Here is a 17,387-nt window from a genome sequence, read left to right as displayed (position 1 = left end):
CCAGAGAGAGGCGGGGCTGGGGCCTGGCCTGGAACTATAGGGTCTGTCAACACTAAAGCCTGGAGCTTCTGTCAGTCACCACAGGGAGAGTGTTCTCCAAGAATGAAGCCAATACAGAGGAAAGCAAAGTTGACAGATGGTTTTATTTTGGTCCCTGGACTCTGGAGCCAGCTTTATTTCCTGTATCCTTTGATTTTTTGAGCTGATATACATATACCCTCCTTTTCCTCCCATACCCCTCAAATCACTGTAGTCTCTCTATCTCATAATTAAAAAAGTCCTTCTCAGGGCCCAGCCCCCAGTATACAGGCACTGGCCTCAGGGCCCTGACTAGGTGGCACCCTAGTGATCCTGCCCAGTTGTCTGGCCTCAGTGGCTAATCTCAAGCCTGACAAATGCCAGGAGCCTGGCTGGCCAGAGACAGGAGTACTTGGAGACAGGCAGGTCAGCAGCTGATCTGGGAAGGGACGTTCCTCCCATTCCTACACAGAGATGCCCACGGAGGCCTTTCTCACTTCCTTATATGTTTTGCAGAATAATAATCTCATTTTAAAAGGCAGGGACAGGGGGTTTATTGTCAACTAAGTATGAGAAACTCTGGACTGAAGAACTATAAACAACTTTGATTTTAAGTGTTTACTGCTGAACTTCTCAGACTCATTAACATGCTAATATGCATCAGGACTCTCCAATGGTCCCACGTGGTCTGGGCTTGGAGAGGCCAGCCAGCCCAAAAGCTGCCAGGTGAGAGTCCTGGGTTACACCTTCCAAACCGAAGACTTTAAGCAAGTCACTAACCACTCTAAGCCTCAGTTTCCTCATCTCTAAAATACCTTCTTCTTAGGGCTGCTGTGAAGATTTCATCAGCAAAGTGTTTGAACAGCACTGAAACATCAAAAGTCTGCAATAAATGTTAGCTATTAACATTTTAGCATTAAAGTCCACAGTGTACGTTTTCCATTACTGCCTTATCTTCTTGATCACCTTTCTTCTTGATCAAATGCATAGTCCCCTCCATTCTCTTTGTACTTGTGTTTATATCCCCAAGTACAACCCCAACAAGGCAGGGAGCACTATGTGCTTACTGTTTGCTACTATGGCAGGAGGCCTGTTGACAAGAGGTGATGGTGGAAGGGTGTGGTTTAAGCAGTTAGATCGAGTCTGCTGGGAGCCAAGGTCACCTTGACTTCTGACCTCCACACTGGCTTTAGCCCCTGCTGAGGTTCTTCATGTGTATACTGTGGTCACAGTGCATCTGCCAGAGGGGGGCTTCTCTTCTCAGCTGAGGTTTAATCAGGGTATTTTTCTCTTTCCTTTCTTTGTGCCTTTGGAATTTACAGTCTTAGAAATGTTTCCATTCAAAATAAAGTGGTTTTTTTTGTTTGTTTTTGTTTTTTTTATTTTGAGGGAAAGATAGAGTGTGAGCGGGGGAGGGACAGAGAGAGAGGGAGACAGAATCTGAAGCAGGCTCAGACTCTGAGCTGTCAGCACAGAGCCCAGCATGGGGCTCAAACTAGTGAACCCCAAGATCATGACCTGAGCTGATGCTCAACCAACTAAGCCACCCAGGTGCCCCTACAATGAAGTTTTTTATTAGAATAGTGCATACTGGAGTAACTGGGATAAATGGAGATATGGAGTATTCTAGATCCCACACATCCTGCTCCCTTGAGAAAGAGGCAGGTGGGTAGGATGGTGGGATGTGTATAAGTACATTGAATTTCAGAAGGGCACTTCTTGAGGTGATGACTTTAACAGATCAGATGCCCCTGCCTGTGAACTTCTGCCAAGGAGTCAGTATTTTAAATATCATTTGTTTTTGGCTGGTCCCCAAATATATAACAGTTCCTCCCAAGGAGAAATTTTTCATCTCTTTGGATACCTCCTTGAAGTTCAGGCAGCACCCCAGTGCAATAAATATGGGCTGGCTCCTTAAAAGTCCTATTCAATCCCAGGCAGGTGGTGCAGTTTTTAGAATCCTTGGGTGAGGGGGTCTCCTTACTTGATTACAATTGGTAACGAGTATTTTCAATTTTTGTTTATTTTTCACCAGTGGCTACTATGTGGCAATCAGACCAACTGTGGTCAAAGGCTTCTTTTTTCTTTTTAAAAAAAATTTTTTTTGTAATGTTTATATATTTTTGAGAGAGATAGAATGTGAGCAGGGGAGGGGCAGAGGGAGACGGAGACAGAATCTGAAGCAGGCTCCAGGCTCTGAACTGTCAGCACAGAGCCTGACACAGGGCTCAAACTCTCGAACTGCAAGATCATCACCTAAGCCAAAGTTGGGTGCTTAACTGACTGAGCCATCCATGTGCCCCAAAGGCTTTTTTTTTTTTTTAGTTTACATATTTATTTTGAGAGATAGAGCAGGAGAGTAAGTTGTGGGGTTTTTTTTTGTTTGTTTTTTGAGATAGAGAGTGATGGGGTTTTGGGGTGATGGTGGGACTCAGAACTGATGGCCAAGAAAGAATTCTTGAATAAGTCTTTGGTGCAAAAAGGTGATTTTATTAAAGCATGGGGACAGCCCCCATGGGCAGAAAGAGCTGCACTGGAGTTGTGAAGAGTGACTGGTTATATACTATGGAATTAAGGGAGGTAAAGTCAAAAGGGAAGTTTCCAAAGAGATTTTCATATGATAAAGACTCACAGATTACTGGAGGCCTAGCTATTGTCAAGCTAAGGTTGTTTTTCCCTCTAGCAAAGCATTAACATTATGATAGTAGGGAGTTCCTGGACTTTAGGCTATTGATAAGAGTGCATCTTTTTTTTTTTTTTTTTTTTTTTTTTTTTTTTATAATTGTACTAAGATATTTGTAAACTGATGGGAGACTCTTAATGGTTTAACCATCTGTTTTCTGTCCTTTCCTTTGTTTTTGGACAGCCAGGAGCTCCTGAGAAATATTACACATACCCCATCTTGTGGGAGAGGGCATGTGTGCTAGCTTGTACTTTGCCCCCAGTCTGCCTTATGCTGTCTCATCTGAGTAGGAGCAAGGGAGGGGCAGAGAGAGATAGAGAGAGAATCCCAAGCAGGTTCCACACTGCTATCATGGAGCTCAAAGTGGGGGGAACCATAAGATCCTGACCTAAGCCGAAATCAAGAGTCGGACTTAACCAACTGAATATTTAAAAATGCTTAAAAGATGTGTATACATATTAATATATTGATAAAATCTGATTGAGAAATGTAAAGTTGTTTCATTAAAAATGCATTTATTTAAATAAAAGAAAGTGAGCACATTTTTAAAAATATTTAGCAAATAACAAAACAGATGGTGCACAGATATGTCAAAACTTGTGTGCCCGGGCACTGGCACAGCAGAGGTTTGGGGCCCCTGCCCCAAAGCAGGAGCAGGAAGGGAGTATACCCCTTGCTCTGGGCTGATGCATGTCTGTGAAAGCATCCTAGTCACTCTAGAGCATGAAACAGGTGTTGGGGAGTTGCACATGTATTTCACTATATTAAAAATTCAAATAGTATCATACACCCAGTTCAAGTGTTGAGGAATACAGTGCAAAGGAAGGCTCCCTCAGAGGCCCTACCCAGGGGCTCCACGATGCAGGAAGTTGAGTGAGTTGCAAAGGGAGGACCAGTCCTAAAGACTGAATTTACAAGGATCAACATCTTAAACATTGATTCTTTTCCTCCCCCCAGTTTATAAACTGTTTCTCTGTAAGTATTCTTCTCTTTCTCTAGTTTAAAAGGGAAAGGAAGAGAAAGCTGAACTTTTTAGACCAAGCAACTAACCTTTTTCTGCAGAATTCACTTTGCAGGCACCCTTTGTCATCAAGTTCACCAAGCCAACACTCCACAGTGCCACCTCCTGGACGTCTGTCCCAGTCACTCTTCCCTCCTCCGCCGGTAGTGGAGACTTCAGGCAGATCTATTTCTGTTTCCAGGTCAACCACAAGTGCCCTTCTTCCCTCCAGAGTTTAATATGACACTGTTAAAAAACAAAATTCAACCAAGTGAAGTTTGAAGATCTCATTGGCTTTATTGAATGATTCATAAATTGGGCAGCATTCTACCTAGCAAGTACAGAGATACTGGAAGAGTTGTACAAATGGAAGGTTTTCTACTGGAAGGAGGACCTGGCAAGGAAGTTATTACCAAAAGAAAACAAAAGGATTGTTTCAGGCTGGGAGGAAAGACCCAGCAGGGTTTGTATCATGCAGATTACCTCACAAAGTGCTGATGAGTAAATTTCAGACCGATTGTTAAAAGGTCACATTCCTGGGACAGGTTGAAACTGTAATTAAGTCTTGGTTTGCTGGGGGTGGGGGGATAGGTTCCATTTGGGGCTTGTTGCTTCTTTTTTAACACATATACTATCTGACTCTGAGGATTTGCTCATATACACAGCTGTGAATAGAGTCTTGGTGCAAAACAGAATCAATGACAATGACTCACAATCAGGTCAGAGCTGAACCTTCTCTTCCTGGCCTCACCCTAGGAGAGTATCCAGGTCACAACCAGGCATTGTTTACCCAGAAGCAGAGGGAAGAACTTTAAGCTTTCTTATAAGACCATTTGAAAATGAATCAGAATGCAAGGACTCCTCTTTGGGAGAATGTCAGGACTGAGCAATGTGGTGGCAGATGGGGTTGGAAATGTTTGCTGTCTGCAACAAATAAATCACAGAGTTTGGAGTTATTCTAATATTGGGATTTCCATTCAGCTTTCTTTGGTTTGCATTTGCCAGGTATGCCTTTTCCATCCCTCTATTTTCCACTGCCCTGTGTCTGACACACACTGAACATAGGATGAAACACCAGGACTCTGACATCACTCTTGTCTTTTCCACCTGCCAGCTCAGCCACAAGCACTCAGTGAAGTGCCCCCAAATGCAGCACAAAGCAGGCACCCTGTGTTGCTGAGCGGACACGTGGGGGTCCCAGAAGATGTCACCTGAATCCTCATTGACTGGTCTTTCTCCTGTCAAGTCTTTTGATTGGGAGAACATGCTAAGTGATTGAGTGTTAAAACTTCATTTAAAAAGTAAAAGAGGTTAGGGGCGCCTGGGTGGCTCAGTCAGTTGAGTGTTAGACTTCAGCTCAGGTCTTGATCTCACGGGTTTGTGAGTTCAAGCCCCGGGTCGGGCTCTGTGCTGACAGCTTGGAGCCTGGAGCCTGCAGCCTGCTTCAGATTCTGTGTGTCTCTCTCTCTCTGCCCCTTCCCCACTTCGTGCTCTATCTCTGTCTCAAAAATAAGTTAACGCTTAAAAAAAAAAAGTAAAAGAGGTTAACAGAGCTAACTTCTTACCAAGTGTGGCCTAATAATCATTCTCTTCCAAGACTTTTTCCAGGATTAAATTCACAGTATTATTTAGGTAAATATTTAATAATTAATAGGCAACAGTCAATATGTATCTATCCTGTGTGGAACAATAGCTGGGAGAGTGATTAACAAAGAAACAGAAATCTACAAAACCTACAAATCTGTAAGTGTTGCTTGCTGGGAATGTGACCAAGACTCAAATACAAAGGCACTATTAGTAGAGCCTGGGGATTAAGTGCATGGGCTTTGTAGTCAGGCAGATCTGAGAGCTAATCTGTCTGCCATTTATTAGACACGGTAGCTAACTTCTGTAAGCACAAGTTTCCTCACCCTCAGGATGGGGACAATAATTCTACCTCATAGGAATTTTCTCACTTGAGAAAATGTACATGGTCTACTTTAAAATTGCAGCCTCAGTTTATCTCAGTACAACACTTGGGAGAGTGAGGAGTCAGGTCTTGCATTGAAGGGGCTGTTTTATCATGTATAACAGAGAAGGCTTGCATCCAGAATATCCTAAAAGTCATGAGATGAGCAGAGAATTGGGGGGAGCAATGAGCAAAAGAACTGAACAGGTACTTTTCAGGGGAAGACACCCAGGTAACCAATGAACATAGAAGAAGGTAGGCGTTCAACTGCACTGTATTGGGAAATGCAAAGCAAAACCATGATGGGCTGCCATACACACTCACCAGCACAGCTAGCAAGAGGATGACTGACAATACCAAGTGTTGCTGAGAGTATAGTGTGGGAATGAGAATTAATGCAGCCACTCTGGAAAATAGCTCAGCATTGTCTTCTGAAGTGGAGGATGCACACGGCCCACAGCCCAGCAATTCCATGTACATCAGGAAATGTCTGCAAGAATGTTCAATGATCATAATCTGGAATTGGCTCAGATGCTATTCAACAGTAAAGTGGATAAGTGGATTTATTTTCATGCAATGGAACGTTATATGTCAATAAAGATAAATTAATTTCTGCTGCATAAAACAATGAATCTCAAATGTGATATACAGCAAAAGAAACTGAACACAGAAGAACACATACTGTGAGATTCCATGTTTGTGAAATTCACAAACTGCAAGACAAAACCCAACTGGGGAAAGACAAATTTGGTGATGAACAATCAAAAGGAACAGGGAAGTGATTACTTTAGATGTGAGAGTAGAGGCTACCTTTGATGGGGAACGTGGGGTTGGTGAGAAGGGAGGTACTTTCTGGAGGGCTAGCCGTGTTGTATTTCTTTTTTAATATAAGCAACATTTATATGAGTGTTTGCTTTGTGATAATTCTCTCAGATGTATATTTTTATTCTGTAAACTCTTTCTGTATGTGTGTCATATTTCACAACAACAAGGCTAAGGAAAAGAAAATGCATATAAAATCTTCAGCACTATGTTGAGTTCTCATTAAATAATGTAGTTGTGGGTTTTCTTAATGTTAATTTAGCAATGCTTCGCTAGAACTGCAAAACTAGATGAAGGACTTCAAACTGACACCTCTCTTTCTAGTAGTAAAAGCTAAGAATGAGACAGAATGTGCCCAGCCCATAGGTGCATCAGGAGATACAGCCAGAGAAGGACTTTTTCCCCTGGTGTTAACCAAACCAGCAGGCTGCAGGCAACCGTAAGGCACAGCACCTTGTGAGGTCATGTCCAGCAGAACCCAGAATTACCTAGGCTGGGTAAACAAGATTTTCTGAAGGTAGAGACAGCTGTGGGCATTTTACTAAACCTTCACTGGTGATTCTAACCTGCAGCCAGGGTTGAGAAATCTGTACCCGGCCTGAGGTGGAGAATGGCAGCTGCTGCCACAGGAGCATCTGCTGCTCCCAAGGATAATAGATACCCCAGAGATGGAGCAAAAGAGCCTGCAGCAGATACCATGCTCTCAAGGAATTTTGTGTGGCAGGCTGAGACGAGTAGTGAGGGGTGGGGGGAGAGCTGGTCCCCAACTCTGCCTCCTCCGGGTGACGAGTTGACCGAAGTTTGTTTCTTAAGGCATCAGAGCTTCTGTGTTCACAAGTAGTACCTTATGTCCCCTTCAATGCTTGATACTGGAATTAATTTTTCAGAGAAGGGTATAGGCATCCCTCAGGTTCAACATTATCCTGTGTAACAGCCCATATACTGGATGCACAGACATAAGTTGTTGAAAATGTGATTTTCAGACCTCCTAAGAAATTTTGACTTTTTAACTACTAAAAAAGTTATAAGCTATTTCAATGCTGTAGCAATACCCAAAAATGTCAACTTACATATTTATGAGTCTTTCCCAATACACATGTGCCTCTAGAGACAAAAGACATGAATGAAGAAATGAAATGAAGATAAGAGAAACTGAGCTTACCTGGGGGATGTGGCCCGGAAAGGATCCAGAGAACACCAGGGCAGCGTAGGTACGTCTCTACACCTGCCATGAGTACAGCCTTTGTGTACAGCAACTCTGTTCAAATCTGATGCAAACACCTCGAGTTAGCATCAGCCTCCACAGGTTAGGGGGCATGGTACCCAACAAGACTGTCCCCACTAAGATGCCAGCCACAAGTTCAGGGATCCCCAGGCCATCTGCACTTCTGACCAAATGACAACAAGTCCAGGAGGTTCCCATTCCCAACTCTCCACCTTTGTTTCACTAATTCACTAGATCAACTCAAGGAGTTCAGGAAATCACTGTACTTAAAAACACAGTTTTTAAGATTTTAAGATTGAATAAAAGACTCAAATCAGGGCAGGACAAATGAAAAGATACATAGGGCAAGGTCTGAAAGAGTCATAAACACAGAGCTTCCATGCCCTCTCCCCAGGGAATGAGGGCACATCACCTTCCCAGCACATCAATATATTCACCGATCAGGAAGCTCTACCAAACTTCAGTGTCCAGAATTTTTACTGGGATTTTGCCACATAGCCATGATTGATGGAATCGTTGGTCATATGATTGAACTCTATATCAAGCTTCTCTCTCCTCCTAGGAGGTCAGGCTGGCTCAAAGCGCCAAACCTGCAATCACATGGCTGGCCTTTCTGGTGACCAGCCTCCATTCTGAGTCATCTTAAGATAAACTCTGGTGCAATCCAAGAGGCTTATGAGTAACGAATTCCTATTACCCAGGAAATTCCTAGGAGTTAGTCTCATTCCTAGGAATGAAGGACAAAGGCCAGGCAAATTCCTTATATAACAAGCTTCATACTTTAGGACACCATGCTGTAGAAGAGGTAAAAGAGGATAGTTACATTACAAAGACTGAGCTTTTGTCTAAGAGCCATACGTAAGGGAATACTTAAACCAACCCTGATATGGAATGGGACTTTAGATAGACCAAATGGTCAAATTCAAAATGTTCTTTGTAAACCAAAATACTGTTTGTTAGCTGACAAGTTCAAAATGTACTGCCAGTCCACAAATTGTAGGCTCAGGGGGAAGATCAAAGCAGTTTCAAGGTTATGGAACTGACTAGCATCAACCAAATTTACCAAAGAATTTATATAAATCTGAGTAACAATGTAGCAATTTACAACAAGGACTGTTTTGATTAGGTGATGGAGAATGATTGTACCAGTTTTTTGGTAATTCTTCCACCTACAGCAAAGCCAACATTCAGAGATAAATTAAATAAGAGAATTGTGCTTGGTGAGTATGGAACTGGAACAAAGGCAAACCCCCATGTATTCTCACCTTTTGACCCTCTTTCCTACACTCCAGATGTACTATCACCCTTCTGTTTTCATAGTAGAATCTTTCCTTGGTCATGCTTATAATATTTGTTTATATGTAACCCTTACTTGCATCCTATTATATTTTTTCAAGGACACATAAAGGTCATCTTAATTGACATTTGTCAGCCAAGATTTAACAAGTTTCCCTCAGTACATATTTGCACTAAACCGTAAGGCTTATCTCATACTCATATCCACTTTTAAATCAGTTATGACCAGTAACTTCTGGAGCATCAATTTCTGATTTTTACCCCAGAATTTGGCCTGTACACCTTCGTATACCATGGAAGAATTTGGTCTTTGAGTATAATTCAAATTTGCCATTCAAGCCAGCCAGTGTTTACTTCTCCAGGCATGTGTGACTAATCATAGGCACTTATTACATGCTTAGTTGCCTAAGTGGTATGTCCTAAAGCTAGAGCCTTTTAAAATGTTGTTTTCTTGACATTTGGTTGTCCAATTGAAGCCTTTACATATCTTTCATCAGCAGAGCATGAATAAAGAGTGGAGTTACTTCAGAATGAGTCTGAGACAGTCCCAGGATTATGGAGAGGCTAGAGAGGCAGGAAGGAGAGAAGCTCAAAAATACAATGTTACTTCTGCCTGGATTGATCTCCAATGTGTACGTTTTTTTATTTTCCAAAATCATTAAATGAAAAGGCAGCTGTTCCAAGGATTCAAGCCCATGACTAGACATGACACATTGCTTCAGTCATTCATTGCCAGCATCTGCTTGATATGCTGACATTTCAGAAGCCTTCATGATGGTTCATCCTTGGATCTAAAGGACTAGAGTTGGACACACAGATGGCATCCCAGCTGTGTATACACAACCCTGTTTTATCTGCCACCCACACCACATACAGTTTTGTCAAGATTTTGTCACAATGCCAATGTAGCTTCTTTGGGAGCAGCCATTAGAAGAAGAAATTGTTTTTGTCAGCTGCCCAGTGGAGCAGGCCAGCCTGCTGAATGAAGCAGACTGGGCGTTCCATCTGTTTTCTCTTGGGAGTGGTCATGATACTTCTCATGAAGTATCTCAGTGGTGTGAGGCATGTGACAGATATGCCTCAGGGAACAGCACTGTGCTGACTGTCAGAAATCAGTGTGGGCCTCGGTGAACCCTGGGTCAATGCCCATGTGGAGGAGCTCTTGTACTGGCAGCAGCAAAGCTCCTAAGGCCCACAGACTCATCATGTCAAAAACAAGAACTGTGATCCACCTCTCCAAACACCTTCTCTCTGTGCTTCCTGTCCCAGTCATCAGCACCACCATCTATCAAGAAACCAGAAATCTCTCCTGGGTCACCTTCCCTCACCTCTCAGCAACCCATCGAGTTCAGCCATATGCCCTCTGAATTTTCTCAAATCTATCCACTTTTCTCCATCCCTAATGCCCTAGTTCAACTGACATTGGGTATCTCCCTCCTGAAAAACTCTGACAGCTCCCTAACTGATCATCTTCATCTGCTGCCCCTCTGCTTGGTCTCCACCCTAGCCCAGGGTGATTTTTATTTATTTATTTTTTTTTAATTTGAGAGAGAAAGAGCACAAGCAGGAAGGGAAGAGCAGAGAGAGAGGGAAAGAGCTGTAAGCAGGCTCCAGGCTCAGCCCAGAGCCCGACTCTGGTTCGGTCCCATAGACCCTGGGATCATGACTTGAGCTGAAATCAAGAGTCAGATGTTCAACTGACTGAGCCACCCAGGCACCCCAAGGGTAATTTTTTAAAATACAAATACATCACTGCCCTGATGAAAGTCTCCACAATCTCCCACTGGTTTCAGGACACAGATCATCAATATTCAGGTTTGATGCCTCTGCTTGCAACTCCACCTTCATCTTGGGTCACCTACCACCTCCCTCAAATCTTGACAGACCAGCTTTGCTGGCTTTGCTCTCAAATGTCTCACTAGACATATCTACCAGCTCTTCCTTCTGCTTGCAGCAGAACCTTCTCAACACCATCCCCCTCTGTTTTATTATCGTAAAATAGACACAACATAAAATGTACCATTTCAACCATTTTAAGTATACAGCTGAATAGCATTAAATACATTTGTGTTGTCATGCAAAAATACAGAACATGTCACTAGTTGCATGTCAGTCTTACACAGGGACTATGCTAATCTTCACTGTATTGTTCCAGTTCTAGTCTATGTGCTGCTGAAGTGAGTACTCACCCTCTTCTGACTATCAAGTCTGACCCATCCTGCAGATCTTAGCTTGAGTCACTTATTCAGGGAAGCCTTCCAAGACCAGGCCCATCCCTTGTCACACAACCCCTTGACTGCACAGTACCCAGCATGAGTGACATGATTGTCTGATTGGTGTCTGCTCCCCTCACTAGATTGTGAGTGAGCTCCATTAGGGCAGAACTCAGGACGTAGAGGAGTGGTAGGCACATAGTAGCTCAGAGCATCCTAGTTAAATGAGTAAGGGAATGAATGAATCAATGAAACAATGAAGAAATGCAATTCTACCCACAGTAAAGACCACCTTGGCACTATTGTAGAAAACAATAAAATTCTGCATTGTCTTAAACTCCATTCCAGAGTAGGATCTTGGCTTCAGCTTTGGAGAGGGTTTTTTGTTTTGGGTTTTTTTTCCCTTTTCTCAAATAGAAAAATTACTAATTTGGGCTTTACCTCTCATAAAAAAAGAAAATACATGGTAGTCTTTAAATAGTGTGTTTTCCTTTCATTCTATTTATTGAGGTTTTAAAACAACTGAGTCTAGTGTTAGAGCTCTGCAGCAGTTTGTAATTTCTAAAAACTAATGTAAAGTAGAGCTTATTTGGCACAAGTCTGCAAGACACTAAGCATGATCCTGCCCCACAATATCTGCACAGAAGCCCCTACCATCCATCAGGCAACCAGTGGGGTCTGGAGATGGCTTCCCTTGGAACCTGAGGTTGTCTGCACCCACCAAGTTCACAGAAAACTCGTCATGCTCACCTCCAGGAAGCCCTGCTGTGGGCCAGAAATAGCAAATCTAGGCTTTCATGGGACCAAGGACTCCAACCCTGAGTTACAGCAAGGACAGCTGACACACACATTACCCTTCACACTTTATGTGTTATTCATAACACCAGGAGCTAGGGATCAACATCATCATCAACAACAGTATCCTAATTTTACAGATGAGGGGAAAACATTCAGAGGTCAAGCAGCTGGTCCAATATCTCTCAGTTGGGGCTTTTTCTTTTCATTTCATTTTGCTCTATATGACATTAACTGCTGCACTTTCAGAGGCAACTTCTATTATAATGGAACCCTTGAAGTGGTATAAACAAAGATTCTCTGGCCACTGTGCACTTGGACAAAGCCATAGAAAGTAGAAAGAAATGTGGCCTATGATTATAAAGCCCTTGAATATGACTGAACACTTAGCACTGATTGTACACTCTGGTTTTTCAATGTGTGTTGACTCACTGGCTGATGAAAAGTCTGAGAAGAGGTATCACATAGTGATCAAGACTGCCTGGTAACACACAAAACCCTAAAAAGCTCTGGGCCCAAGAACTGTCCCCCAGGCTCTGAGTCCACTGTAGAGTGTCCTTGTGCAGACACAGGCTGGGAGCTGGTTCCTGTCCTGGCTTTCTGCCGTTTCACTTTATCTTGGGGGAAAAGCTAGAATGCTCTCTGCCTCCAGGCATAGCATCTGGTAGGCGGGTCCCCCGGGGTTTCCTCTAAATCCTGACTGTCCCCACCCTCTTCATGGAGAACGTGGTAAAGAGCACACTAATCTCTCGGATCAAAGCAAGAACGAAATGCATAACGCTCCCACTGCAAGATCAGAGCGTGCTTAGATAACCCCGTGGGCTCTTGGCTGAGGAGGCGATGAGAGAGAGGCGCCTGTCCTGAGGTCACAGACTGAAACCCTCTGACACCTGTCCTTTTGCCACCACCACCCCTGTCCAGCCTTGGCACCACTGAGCCAAAGTTTCCAGTGACCAAAAATGTCCCTCAGTCTGGCATCTCCCATCTCCCCATTAGGTTTTCCTTTTTTTGTATCTACAAATCTGCCTTTCATCACCTCTGCCTCATGTTCTCCTCAGCACCACACTCCCTGTTACCCTCACCTCCTCTTCCCTTGGCCACAGCTCATTTCTTTTCATGTCCACTGTCAGAACTCCAACTGGAGCTGAATGTGAGTGACTTAGCTTCATTAACATAGCAATGTGTACTTACATCCCTCAATCCTTTATTATCTACTTCCATCTTATGTTTTCCAAAGTTCCTTTGTTTAACAAAGAAATCTTTCCAGAGTTCCTTCATCTTACTCAAGTAAGATGGTCTCACTTCCACTTAATGCAGAAAGGTCTTCAAATTTGGGGATGGGGAGCATGTTATTTTCATGATTTTTAGAAGTTACCATCACTATTGTTACTATGATTATGATTAAGCATTAATTCCCACTGTGATTCCTACTTATAAAATTCTCTCCTAATATAAAAAGCTTCTGTTTTTGTATTTCCTGAAATAAAGGGTTTTATGGTTGAATCTTAACTTTGTCAGCCTAAGAACAATTTCCACTCACCGCATATTACCATCCATACCTGTTCATTTTCTCCCTAAGGTGTGTGTTCTCACACAAGGACACATTGTGTGTATAAAAGGCACCAAGAACATGCCTTTGGTCAAGGAGAACAACACCCTGCTTGTTCAGGTATTTATTCCTGTTCTTTTAACTTTTCCTTGCTTTTCAGAAAAAATTAATGCTCTGAGAAAACCACAAGTAGTTGTAGAGAAAAATACTAATGATTTATTGAGGGGAAATTCTTACAATATCCATCATCAAGTGCTTATTTGCTCTTAGTACTTACAGTTTAAATCATTTAAAATTATTCATGATCATGTATTTTGAAGTGCTCATTTAACAAACTTACTGTTGAAATTATGGAATGGAAAGGCTGCAGAAGAGGCATTGAAGACGGACACACTGAGTTGGAAACATCTGTGCAGTTTTCTTCTGCTAATGCCAAAAGGGCTAATCTGAAAGCCCTTTTGCAAAGGGGCTACAAACCATAGCATCATGCTGAGAGTTAAATTTCTTAGTTCACTGAAAGCAAAATGAATGATTGCCATGCATTGCTATGTGTGATCATTCAGTGTGTGTAGGAGGATTTGTGTCTTGTAACAACAACAAACTAACTAACTCTGGAAGCTGAAGATGAGGGGCCCATAAGCACAAGTAGCTGGCTAGGGAAGAAGCTGTGGTGATGTTAGGCATTGTCCTAACCAGACATTTATCATTGAGTGAGTATCAACCTGACTTCTTGATGCTTCAAAAGTATAAACAAGATGATTTATAGGGACTTGAAATCTCGTTTGTAAGAACAAAATTAGTATAATGAGCCCAACATGCAACTGGTTAGAGGCTAAGAAGTTTTCCTGAATACGGGGCAGTTTCCTTCTACTTCTTTCTCATTATTTCACTTTGCCAAGTATGGTCCTCCATTTTTGTGCCTTGATTTGCTACTATGGAAAAATTCCCCCCAAAATAACTTTATTATGATGCTCTCATTCTTACTCAGTAATTTGTTCTCTTACCTATCACCCCTATAGAAAACCTATTCTGAACATGTGGAGACTTTGTACTTATTGGGGGTCCAAAAGTGGGAAGAGACAACTAGAAATTTAATAACATAGTATTATTGCTAACCCTTTTTACTATCAGGCCTAAATATGTTCTAATTTAAATAATGCCTTATACACAGCACTCAATACTGGTTTTCCAGATTAGAACATAAGATATAAACAAACATTTCAATCATTTATAGTTGTGAAGTATACCCTTCAAATGTAACCACTAACCCTGAAGACAGATATTATCTATCGCTATATAACAAATTACCCCAAAATTTACTGGTTTAAAATAACAATAAACATTAATATCTCTTACAGTTTTGTGGGAGCAGCTTAATCAAGTGGTTCTGCCTCCAGATCTCTCACAAGGTTGTAGTCAAAATGCAGATCAGGGCTTCAGGAATCTGATGGTTTCAAAGGCTGGAAGACCTACGTGCATACTGGCCAATTCACAATGCTGGCAAGTTGGTACTGGTTGTTGGTTTGAGTCCTCATTTCCACACCATGTGTGTTCTCCTCAAGGCTGCTTGAATGTCTCCATAACATAATGGCTGGCTCCCTACAGAGCAAACAGATTCTAAGAGAGAGAAGTTAGTGGAACCTACATCTTTTTATGACCTAGAATTGGACATCAACACAGCATCACTTCTGTTCATTAGAAGTGAGTCACCATGTCCTATCCACATTGCAGGGGCAAGGAATTAAGCTCCACATGTTGAAGAGAAGAGTGTCAAATAATTTGCAGGCCTGTTTTTAAAATATCATTGGTTATATGGGGTGCCTGGGTAGTTCAGTCAGTTAGGCATCCAACTCTTGATTTTGGCCAGGTTATGATCTCGCGGTTCATGAGCTCGAGCCCCAAATTGGGCTTCTTGCTGACAGCACGGAGCCTGCTAAGAATTCTCTCCCTCTCTCTGTCTGCCCCTCCCTTGCTTGCACGTGCTTGCCCTCTCTCTCTCTCTCTCAAAATAAATCAACATTTTTAAAAAGTATCAGTGAGGGGTGCCTGGGTGGCTCAGTCTGTTAAGCAAGCGTCCAACTTCGGCTCAGGTCATGATCTCGCGGTCCGTGAGTTCAAGCCCCACGTCAGGCTCTGTGCTGACAGCTCAGAGCCTGGAACCTATTTCAGATTCTGTGTCTCCCTCTCTCTCTGACCCTCCCCTGTTCATGCTCTGTCTCTCTCTGTCTCAAAAATAAATAAACGTTAAAAAAAATTTTTTTTAAAGTATCGGTGTTATAGATAAATGTAAATTATCTTTAAATCCTTATAGCTTATTTTGAGGTATAATTTATATAAAGTAAAATTCATAAATCTCAAGTGGACAGCTGAGTGACTTTTTATATGAGTATATACCCATGTAATCAACCATCTAGATAAAAATATATAACATTTTCAGTTCCTTAGAAAGTTCCATCATATGAATTCCTTTGAATTTTTTATGTACACAATTGCCATCTACAAATAAAGATACCTTTAATTCTTCCTTTTTGACCTTTATAATTTTCATTTCTTTTTCTTGACTTTCTGTACTGTTAGGACCTCCACTACAAGATTGAGTAGAATGTGATATGAGTGAACATCTTGGTCTTTTTCTTGACTTAGGGGGTATATATTTGGTATTTCACCATGTTTATCTGTAGGTTGTTTTATAGGTAACTTTTATCAGATTGAGGAATCTCTGTTCTACTCCTAATCTGATTAAGCTTTGGCAGCAGAAGCATAAATGGAATCACAATTTATGATTTTACTATTGTTCATAGCTTTAAACATTAGTCAGGGTATTGCCTTTAGCTACTAATATTCTTTTTTTTTTTTTTAATTTTTTTTCTAACGTTTATTTATTTTTGAGACAGAGAGAGACACAGCATGAACGGGGGAGGAGCAGAGAGAGAGGGAGACACAGAATCGGAAGCAGGCTCCAGGCTCTGGGCCATCAGCCCAGAGCCCGACGCGGGGCTCGAACTCACGGACCGTGAGATCGTGACCTGAGCTGAAGTCGGATGCTTAACCGACTGAGCCACCCAGGCGTCCCATAATATTCTTTATCTAATTTAGAAAAAAATCATGCCAGGTCTGTACATGAAAAAAATATTGCGCAGGTAGTCCTCAAGTTCCAAATACACTGATCTTCAAATGTACATGTCAGTTCTTTGGAAATTGCAAGACTTTGTCATATGGAAGCTTAATTATGCTTGGTGCTTAACCATGGAGGTCAACTACAAAAAGAGTATTGAATCCACTTTAAGTGCAAAGTATGGTCTGTGCTACTGATGGGGGTGGCCGTGGCATTTTGAAGAGAAATGGGAGGAAGAACAGATGAAACCCAGCAGCAGCAGCAGCATGTGGGGAGGGTAGTGCTCACCTCCACAGACTCCCAGAGCTGCCCCAAAGCTAGATGTGGCTGACATTTGTGAATCAGCATCATATGATGCTCTCTGAACCCTGCCACATGTGGTAAAGAATTCTTAAGAGTCGCAACCTGCAATTTACACAGCTTTAAAAGCAATAAGTTTTAAAATGAGACTATTTGAATAGCACTGACAAAATGTTCTTAAATTTATTGTCACATTTACTCTTCACAGCAGCCCTGTGAGGTTAACATCTACATTTTTCAGAAGAGGACACTGAAACTTGGAAACATCCAGTGACTTGCCCAAGATCTCCTGGCTTACGAGGACTACACCCAGAACCTGATCCAAGACTCCAGGTATGTAATCTTTTTGCTGCATTATGTTGGTAACTGTTTGCCTGACAATTTTTAATGTTTTTTAATTGCTTCAGCAGGGGTGTTCATGCT

The 17,387-nt window shown here is 42.1% G+C and overlaps 1 non-coding gene across 1 annotated transcript; it reads right to left on the bottom strand.

Annotated features, from left to right (window-relative positions):
* Positions 1-11,071: 11,071 nt before the first annotated feature.
* On the bottom strand, positions 11,072-11,177 carry LOC125928008 (U6 spliceosomal RNA). The gene has a single exon (XR_007459531.1). It is a non-coding gene; the product is annotated as a U6 spliceosomal RNA (small nuclear RNA).
* Between the last annotated feature and the right edge of the window lie 6,210 nt (positions 11,178-17,387).

The sequence above is a fragment of the Panthera uncia genome, chromosome D4, assembly GCF_023721935.1.
Source record: "Panthera uncia isolate 11264 chromosome D4, Puncia_PCG_1.0, whole genome shotgun sequence".
Classification (NCBI taxonomy): domain Eukaryota; kingdom Metazoa; phylum Chordata; class Mammalia; order Carnivora; family Felidae; genus Panthera; species Panthera uncia.
The sequence above is the reverse complement of the archived record's forward strand: the minus strand, read 5'-3'. Positions and strand labels throughout refer to the sequence as shown.